General features: G+C 33.0%; 1 long non-coding RNA gene across 1 annotated transcript; it reads left to right on the top strand.

Moving 5' to 3' along the window:
• The first annotated feature begins 5,248 nt into the window (after positions 1 to 5,248).
• On the top strand, positions 5,249 to 8,269 carry LOC126381670 (uncharacterized). The gene is made up of 3 exons (XR_007568914.1): positions 5,249 to 5,566; positions 5,634 to 5,840; positions 6,533 to 8,269. It is a non-coding gene; the product is annotated as an uncharacterized LOC126381670 (long non-coding RNA).

Raw genomic sequence — 8,269 nt, 5'->3', positions numbered from 1 at the left:
TTGTTCACATTATAAGCGAATTGCGAATCGACAGTATAGTCATTAGTATTAAAAAATACTCTGTTGTCCAATATGTTCTTTAAAGTTAATAAACCTATGTCTTTATTCGCGGAAGTCGTAGGATACGTATTAGAAATGATCCAGTTGTCCTCCATGCTAACTATATGTACGACGTTATTCCCGACGCGAAGCTCATTGGGTAATTCATCTGGCATAAAATAAGTGACACCCCTCTGAAGTAGATATTTTAACTGCATGTAAAGTGTATCCCCCATGTTTAAAATTTTATCAATTTCGGCAGTAGTGAAAGATGCGCGATTATGGAACACAGAATAAATTGAAGCGCATGCTGAGATAACCGTACATTGCGAATTGTTACCTTCATACACATCGGAGCCTTGGTGTGTTAGACCTAATGAAACAGTAAATGTTAAATATGAATTTATTTAATAGATAAGGTAATACACCCTATTATTGACACCCCTATCTGGTTCAAGGTAAGGGGCAATTTTTTTACAAACCATTTTAAGCGCCTTAGCCTCATTGTGAACATTAAAATTTGAGAAAATTACCGTACCAATAATTAAAGGTGCTGATAATTAGGCAGTTTACCCTATATACTTAAATTTAATCCCCCGCATTGGAGCAGCGTGGTGGAGTAGGCTCCATACCCCCTCCGGTTGATTGAGGGGAGGCCTGTGCCAGCAGTGGGACGTATATAGGCAGTTTATACTTAAATTTAAATAAAATCGGAAGCATTGGCCGGAGATTGCGCAAAGTCGAGAAGAGTGGAAAAATCAAGGGGAGGCCTTTGCCCAGCAGTGGGATCGAATAGGCTAGGTAAGATAAGAAGATAATTACAGGGAATGCAATAATTAGTATAGGAAAATTAAATTAGGTACCTATTATTAAAAAAATAATAATCAACAACACACATAAAATTTCAGTCGGATTAATAAACCTAAATTAGGTAGTGTGTAATTGTTGTCTTGATTTTTTTATGGTTAAAATGGCATTTGTTTAAGCACTTTTACACAATGCCGCCAGCTCGTGCCGTACAAAGCGGCAAAAGCAAAGCAGCAAAGCAACCGCCGAGCATCAGTCCAGTCGCGACAGTCATGTAGAGCACACTTTGTAGTTGAACTTGTTGAACATCAAAAGTCGATGAATAAATTCGTCATCTGTTGGCATCATAGCTGTGGCTAAAGTAAAAAAAATACGAAGCGCCCACTTTACAATATAGAAAATAGCATAACGGTTCTGTAAGTAATTATATGGTATATAAAATAAAAAACTTATGGAATACTGAAACTATGAGCTTAAGACTATCAAATATCATTCTAACCAACTTTCTCGAAAAAATACATACTTAAGATTACTCCTATTTCCCGTTGGGATAGGCGGAGACCACGCAATTCCACTTACTATGATCCTGACACATCACTTTCGCATCGACCACTCTTATCAAAAATATCCTGGAATTAATCAAATAAAATAAACCTAGGCCTTCCTCTTCCGATTCTACCAATTATACCCGCATAATAAATCTTGTCCGTGTCCAAACTATCTAAGCATTCTTTTGTCAATTCTCTTCACTACATCTTCTTTCACAACGGTCCCTTATCACACTATTTTATCATTCAAAGTCATTCCATTCATACTCCTCAACGTTGTCATTAGTAACCTTTTGACAATTTTAATAAAATATTAAGCAATTAATTACATAATTGTAACATAAATGTTTAATTGCAGGTAATAATACTTTAAGTCCAATTTCATTCATATTCTCTCTCATAATCTGTTCTCTGCCTACCCCAATGGGAAATAGGCGAGGATATTATGTAAGAATTTATCGACGGAATATTTCGAAGATTTAATATAAAATAACAGTAAAACGTAATACCATAGTTTTTGTTCTTGTTTTGATTTTATTGCATCATAGTGTGAGATTATTTCAGACTAATACAAGGCAAAAATTTAAAAAAAAACCAGGCAAGTGGGATTTGGACTCGCGCACCTTTGGTTCCGTCCACAGAAAAGGTCAGTAAAAGAAAATTCTGATGGCGAAATCCAAGTATCTATATATAAGAGGATTGAGTTGAACATCACTTAAGCTATAGGCATCAAATAAAGAATAATACTACGTTAGAATGGTCTGTCTCGCTCGTACTTACTTAGACGTGTATCTACGTATGATAACACGTGTACGGGTATCTGCGTGTGGTTATGATAATAACCGCGTAAACTTAAAACAATGTATCTACGTATGATATGTATACATACTTACATACACACAATTTTCCTTTATTAACCTTTTCTGTGGACGGAACCTTAGGTACATACTATAGTATAACATAGTATATAGGTATACCTACATTAATTTTTACTGTATCAGGGTTGTGGAGGTATGGTATTTTTTTATACACTCATTGTATTCGGCGTTTTCCATATCTTTAGACAGCTGTAAAGTAATAAACAAAATAATTATAAAGTTGTTACTTTATTTTGCTTATTACTTTTTAGCTATCACAACAAGTAATTTAAAAAAATTACACCGACTTCAAAATCTGTCAAATAAAAAGTAAGAAATAATATTTAGTTGAATACCTACCTTAGAATCGAAATTTTGAAATTACTTTTTGTTTGTTTAAACTCGAGATTGTGACTAATAATATTAATACGCCAGTAACCAGGTACCTTCGTTAACAAAACACTGGAATATAACATGTCTTATAATTTGTTAAATGTATGTAGTGCCCGACACACCCTTGACCGTTTTCCAATTTTCTTTAATTTACGCTCAAACCATTAGTAATCATAATTACTTAAGATCGAAGCCTCTATTAGTATAGTATCGAAACACAAGATTCCTAATGTTTAACTGTTTTTCAACCATAAGTTGGGAATTTCCAAACCAATTTTGATGAAACTTGCATTCTTCCCTATGTTGGACGATACTCAATCCCATAAACAAGCATTATTGCAATACAATTTGTAGTTTCTAAACAATGCATGGACAAACATACATCCATATATATGGAATTTGGCACACATTATTATATACATATGGGTCAAATTGATAACCTTTATTTTTGAAGTTGGTTAAGAAAATTTTTGTTTGTGATCTACCTAGGTGAACTAACCAGGTGTACCACGACCAACACGGGGTTTCCTTCAGTCCCCACCACATGGTCGTCAAGATATATATATAACCATATCCCTAACCATATTCAAAATATAGACAAACCTACATACACTCTTTGACAGTAATAAAAATAAGTTTCTTGTTGACAAATGTTATTAGCATTCAATTTTTTTTCAGCTAAATACTTAAACACTAAATACTTCAAAGCGTCATTATCTCATATACTTATTTAATATAATTTTGTGTTATTATAAATAGCTGTTTTATATAATTAAGTAGATAACTTTATAATAGTTTTGTTACCTAATTACTTATTTCTATAATTCTTAGTTAAATAGTTAATATCTTATAATATTATTGTAAGATTGGTTATGGTTGTATTTAACCACCTGTAGTAACTTGTCACTTTGGATAAAATACACTATTTCTCTACACATAAAACAAACATATTTAGTTGGCCTTTCACAATTTTAGAGAAAGGCTTAACTTTTCACACATAATATTACGAGAGTGACTGCTATAACTTAGCGTTCATAGGTTAACTTTTGTGTGTATTAGGTATAATTTATTACAGACCTACTTATTACAGGATATCTAATGAGTGATGTTACTGTTGTGCTACAACATGGGTTGCTGTCAAACCAGAATCACACTCGGATTGTTATAATTCAAAAAGGATTCACTCTTATTGTTATTATCTATGACTTCTCTGACCATCTAAGTTTATCATAGGTTAACTAACTTACTTCATATACCTACCTACTTACTTACTTAAATATTCTAAAAAAATCTTAATAGTAATTAACTATCGCCTATTCTAGTCACACAGCATAAGTAGGGGCAATGCAATTAATTTAAGTAGATAGGTACCTAATGCCTGTTATTAAGTAAAGTTTTTTTCCATGGCTGATGTCAAGCGGCTATTTTAGACATTATAATGATAATGATCAATCAATGGTTTCGTAAATTGGATTTAACATAAAAAATGTGCATTAGGTATTAAGCTCGTTAAAATCTAAATACTTACCGGCACCGATGCATGTTACAGCAGTCTCGTCATAGAGGCCCTGCTGCCCGTCGTCGACGCGACGGCGAAGCATTGTAGAGCACGATGGAATTTCAACGCTTGAACGCTTCATCTGTAAACAAACCACTTCTGTACTATTTGTGTTTATCTAATAGACAATAAAATAAGAATTACTTATAGCTTTTAAGTAGGTAGGTACTTACCTTTTAATGTTTTCACTTTCATTATGTGAAAAAGAGAAAATCAGTACAGTAAGTTAGACCTTGCAATTATAATAATTATGTTTACTTATATAACTTTTTACGATTTTAAAGATTAGTATCTTATCATATATCTAAATATTTATAAATAATTGTTAAATTATTAATAACAAAATCGACTTACCTTTGGAAATCTTGAAATACAAGTGAAAAAACGCTTGTCACTTTTTCGCGCCAACGGTTTGGGTACGAATTTACTTTTTTTTTCACGAGACTAACAAAGAAATTCTGGCAAAGCAGATTCAAACAGCCAATATCGAAAAATATTGAGGTACTTATTTACTTCACTTTGTCGCATAGATGTCGATGGAATTAATAAATAAGCAATATAAAATCTAATTGCTTTTTATCACTTCAGTACCATTTAACTTTTTTAAATAAGCAACAAAGATTGAGTATTTTCATTAATTTTTGCGTGGGTTTTTGGCGGGAAAGATGCTTTCTTCATTGAATAACCTAAATATTTAATACGAAGTGAACAAGTAAACGAAAAATTGCTTTAGTGTTATTATATCGGAAAAATATATAAATATAAAGTATAAATAAATATTCAATAAACAAAGTGGTACTATCTATTTTCTCTTCGTGCCAAGAAGCCGCTTCATAACTCAAAAGCTTATGGGGACTTTTGAGTTAATTCGTTTGGGGTTCGGAGTAGGAGTCTACTCCGAGGGTGGGGGCTTAGGTTTCATCATCATCACCTTTCATCATTTCATTAATCATCAAGAAAAAAAATACGTCAGACATGGTTGTATGGGCATAGTTCCCTTTGCCTTACCCTTCGGGGAAAACCAAAAAAAAAAAAAAAAATTGTGACTTACAAGTACAAGGCACTGGCCTAAATTCTAAATTGGATATTGAAAATTAAAGACAAGGCTTAGGCCTATTTTTGATCGTGATTTTCGAATTTTAAATTACTAAAGTCAAGGCTGTATGGTCCTGAGATCTTTGCCTGCCTTATATAAGGCGAATTTAAACAACAACAACAACATCATCGAGTCGAGCCCTACTTCCTTGTACAAACTTGCGTTGACATTCTACTGTAAAATGTAAAAACTTCCAGAACCATTATGTGTTTTGGATAGAGCCAAAATGATAAAAGTTTGTGGATAATGTTCGTTGATAAATTGCAATGTAAGTAACATACAATACAATACATAGAATCAAATGACACTATTATTATAAAGTTATTTATTTATAGGTGTTAGATGCTGATCGACTTTGTCATACTAACTCATACTAAGAGATGCAAGCAACAACAAGTTTCCTGAAGAATGTTCCAGCCCGAGAGTTAGAAACAATGTGTCTGTATAAGTTGTGGAATATCTTTGTGAAGGCATACAAGAGGACAAAATCACAGGCCATAGGCTTATGGAAAGAAATAAAGAGTGACATATCTCCAAGACAGGTAATAAAGTATTAAAGATTTTAATTTACATTGTGTAAGAGCCATTTAAAAGTTTTATGAGTGACAATCATGACGGACATTCCAATTGCCGTTCCCCAAAAAATGATACATGGCATTGTTAAGTTTTTTCTTCGTTTAAATGTCTAATTTCATGGATAACAGACATACCAATGCATCTTTTATCTTTGTTTTTGGTTATAAATGATGATATATGATGATTCATACAACTTCCACCTATTATTATTCTGATCAAAATAAAGAGAAGCAATATACCTAGATAGCAATGTCATTCTATACATAATGTGATCCGAATATCAAGAAACAATTTTTTATATTATATCATTCTGTCATTACATTACATTTTTGAATAATTATGTATCCCAGCAATGAGAAAATAGGTAATTATCAGGTTAAAAGTGAACAACACCAACTATCATGTGTTTGGGGAACGTCCATTGGAAAGTCCCTCATTGTTAAAGGCAATTTAATTATGATTAAAACATTGTTTTAAGTTCAATTTAAAGTTGGCATATTTCAATTCCATCCCTAGACATTTAATAATATTGTTACAGTCAGGCATATTGTGCAAAATATATTATTGTACATGTATGGGGCATCTAATTTGTATTTATTGGCTCCATGGGACATCAAAACTACAATTATTTTTTAAGAACATTCATATTTGTTTTCAGATGCTTGATGGATGTTTGCAGAATGAGCTCACCTCAAATGCATTAATACCTAGCGAACATAAGAGCTGTGTTAAGTGTGCCATTGCATTGTATGTAGCTATTTATGTTCATAGATGTTGTTAAACTATGAGCTTAAATCACTTTATAATTTATATTATCATGTCATTAAATAATTAAAAAGCTAGTTAGGAACATAACCCATATATTTTAATGTTATTATCTATACCTACTTACTAATATGTTCAGCTGATCAGCCAGCCATCTCCTAACCAAACCGGGGATCACAAAGTAATTTTTGTGTTAGTCCCTACTGGGATTTGAATCTGGGACCTCCGGATGTGAGCCCAACAGTTAGCCACTGGACCATGGAGGCCGAGAGTACTTGTTAAGTTGCTGTTTTATTTCAACTACCTATTTGATTAAATGTAGAAATAAAGAAGAAAATGTATGAGTATGAGTTGCATCTATAATATTTTAAATATATAATAAACAACATATTTCTAAAAATATATCTTTCATTATCTTTTAATACAATTGTTTCGTTTTAAAATTATTTTGAAAAATATAAATAGTAATCACGTCGTTTAGCGCCACTTTTACTGAAAAGGTCTCACAATCAGTGTTTTTTGTTGTATCAAAATTGTTAGTTGCATTTTAATGCAGGTACCTACCTACTGGCATTTAACTTATGACCTCTTGAGAACAGATTTCCACATCAAACATCCTTTGATAGTTTTTATTGGCTTAAATACAAGACAAATATTATTACAAAATCTATAGGTACCAAGGTACAAATGAGTGACATTCCAGGCTACTTTCCCCAAAAAACAATATAGATGGCGCTGTACAGATGTGCGATCGTTTAACCTTCTAATTTTATATTTTTAATAGTAATCACGTCGTTTAGCGCCACTTTTACTGAAAAGGTCTCATAGTAGTCAGTGTTTTTTGAATTAAATTGGGATAATTTATTTATTGCCATTATATTATATTTTTGAATAATTATTTATCCGAGTAGTGAGAAAACGGGTATTTACGTTTTTATGACGTTAAATCTGGACAGCGCCATCTATATTTTTTTTGAGAAAGTAGCCTGGAAAGTCATCCATTAGTTCTATTAAGTACCTGTTTACTAAATATGCAAGAGTAACGTGTGTTATTGGTGCTGATTCCAGTACACACAGTAAGTTTATTTGAAGTTAAACCTGTCATTTTATTATCAGCCGAAAAGGAAAGGGACGGATGATTGAAAACTGTACCTGGATACCTTCACACGACTTATTTAAACTATGATAAGCGCTAATTACAGTACCCAATCCACTTAGAGCGAGGCGTCAAGGTCACATCGAGATTGGAATAATCGACGCTATTACAGTAGCTCGTGGTGGTTACTCCTCACCAACTCGCTTGAGATCGTGGTTACCATGGTTACGCCCGGCCCCACCGATTTGCTATTAGACTACACGATCTTGATCGACATGCCCGTGACCTTGACGCACCGGGCAGAATGGATTGGAAAGTGTAATTGCCGCTTCGTCGTGTGAAAAAAATTTATAATCCAGGTATCTATCTTATGTTATGGTAGCAATGTCACATCACTGGTGTTGGTCGTGTGTGACGCATCCCTATTATTTTAAGAAAAGACTATAGTGTCTATGATTGTCTACGGCCTCTCTCTGACATGTAATGGCGTAGGGTGTGTTGCGTAAATTAATTAAACTCCTCTCATTTACTAAA

The sequence above is a fragment of the Pectinophora gossypiella genome, unplaced genomic scaffold, assembly GCF_024362695.1.
Source record: "Pectinophora gossypiella unplaced genomic scaffold, ilPecGoss1.1 Pgos_79, whole genome shotgun sequence".
Classification (NCBI taxonomy): Eukaryota; Metazoa; Arthropoda; class Insecta; order Lepidoptera; family Gelechiidae; genus Pectinophora; species Pectinophora gossypiella.
The sequence above is the reverse complement of the archived record's forward strand: the minus strand, read 5'-3'. Positions and strand labels throughout refer to the sequence as shown.